A 2,097-nucleotide genomic window follows, 5' to 3' on the forward strand; every position below is an offset into this window, starting at 1 on the left:
ACAAATACCAGCTTCTACAATGATGAAATAACAATGTAGTTCAATAAAATTGACGAAAAACAATGTTTCTGGGTTAAGAAACAACCTCTGTGATTGGGGTATCAAGAACCCTCTCAGAACCATATTTCTCCAAAAGCCTTTTGTTTATCTAATTGAAGGGAATAAAAAAGCCAAAAATTGTTAAAATGTACAATTAAATGAATAAGAAATTCAAATATCATGTGAAGTAGAGATCATCTCTTCCACCTACCTAACTTTATAAGTCTCCTGATATTCTCCGACCTGCATCAAAATGTTTGAAATTAATCATAAGTGTAGACAAATCATATAATATACAAACATAAATGGGTTTGTGTTCATTCTCCCTCACCTCTTCTCTCATAAATTTTTTTTTTTTTTTTGATCAACAGACATTTCTTCATCAAGTGCAGAGTTTAGAGTATCCCTCACGGTCATCTGTGCATATTCGGGACAAATTTTGGTTTAAAATGGTTAGTCTTTTGTTTTCAAACAACATCAAGCAGTAAGATGGACGACCATTTCTCAACCATAATACAACCGTATAAGCCAAGAGAAATAGGAAGGTAGAGAAAGTTAATGGAAAATAGTTACATTACTCACCTACTGTGTGACAGTAGGGAAAATACGGTCCCTTATAAGCCATATCTCCTTCTATCAATCTGTATCTTCTCATATCAATCATCAACTCCATTGGATTTGTAAGGAGAACCCAAAGCACCATGTGATATATGGACTTTCCCCAACTTTATACGTGAAGAGGGAAGAGGAATTAATTTCTAACCTCTTCATGCGTGAGGTTCAAATTTCTAACCCAAAAAACCCAAAGCACCATGAGCAATACGTCGCTTCTATACAAATACAAAAGGTTCAAATCACAAATCAAGATATCTTCATACGTGAATGAGAATTAATTTCTAATCTCTAAATAAAGAAGGATGGAGTTTTCGTATAGAGAAGCGACGATGGATGACATTTTCGAAGGAGCCCGACTTGAAGCACGGTGGATGGCAGACGGAGATTGAGTGTGAAGAGATGGAATTAATCTTCGGTGGCGATTTCGAATGGTGATTTCGAACGAGTGTGAAGACCAATTTCGAATCACGTCAAGAATGGGTGTGGGATAGGGCTTCCCCAACTTCAAGAACGGTGATTTCAGTTGGAGATTTCAAAAACTCAAGCGCGACGACAATGTGAAGGTGGAGATTTCGAAAATGCTTAGGCGTGAAGAAGAAGAAGATGCGTTTTAATTTCTAGGGCAAAAGGATTAATTCTCACCTAATTATTAACGCGTGTTTCCTTTTTTTTTTATTTAATCGAACTTGACGTTTTTAAAACGTCAAGAACAACCGCTCTCTTGATGTTTAGAAAATGTCAAGAATGTCGAATTTATAAAAATACTTGACGTTTTTAAAACTTCAAGAATTTAATAGATATTACTTGACGTTTTTAAAACGTCAAGGATAAATAAATATTACTTGACGTTTAAAAAACGTCAAGAAAGTTGAAGATTGGCATATCTCTGCCTTTTCATAGAAATTCTTGACGTTTTTTCTTTGAAATCACCGCTTTCTTGACGTTTTTTTCAAAAAACGTCAAGTAATTAAAACTACAAATGTCAAGAAAGCCTGTTTTTGTAGTAGTGTAGGTTTAAGGTGACCATTTTGGTTTCAAAAACTTTTGGAATTTTGTGAGAGGTATAGACGTTCATATTCGAATAGATACAAAGGTATAATATTTCCTAAACCCTAATTCTTTTAATTTAGGGTTGCAAGTTAAATAGGTGCAATTAGGGTAATTTTGTATTCCATTTTTCCACTGCGCATGTCTCTTTCTAACATAGACTATGAAGAAACTTTCTCTATCGTTGCCATGCTAAAGTCAATTAGAATAGTCTTATGCATCGCCATGTTTTATGATTATGAAATTTGGCAGATGGATGTGAAGACAACTTTTTTGGAATGAAAATCTTGAAGAGAGTATCTATATTACTCAATTAGAGGGGTTTATAGATCAAGATCAAGAACAAAAGGTTTGTAAGATTCAAAAATCCATTTATGGATTAAAACAAACATCTAG

General features: G+C 34.1%; 1 long non-coding RNA gene across 1 annotated transcript; it reads right to left on the reverse strand.

The window, feature by feature from the left end:
• Positions 1-385: 385 nt before the first annotated feature.
• LOC116405657 lies at positions 386-1,285 on the reverse strand. The gene is made up of 2 exons (XR_004218749.1): positions 622-1,285; positions 386-456 (listed from the first exon to the last, which is right to left on the reverse strand). It is a non-coding gene; the product is annotated as an uncharacterized LOC116405657 (long non-coding RNA).
• Between the last annotated feature and the right edge of the window lie 812 nt (positions 1,286-2,097).

This window comes from Cucumis sativus, unplaced genomic scaffold (assembly GCF_000004075.3).
Source record: "Cucumis sativus cultivar 9930 unplaced genomic scaffold, Cucumber_9930_V3 scaffold136, whole genome shotgun sequence".
NCBI classification, from domain to species: domain Eukaryota; kingdom Viridiplantae; phylum Streptophyta; class Magnoliopsida; order Cucurbitales; family Cucurbitaceae; genus Cucumis; species Cucumis sativus.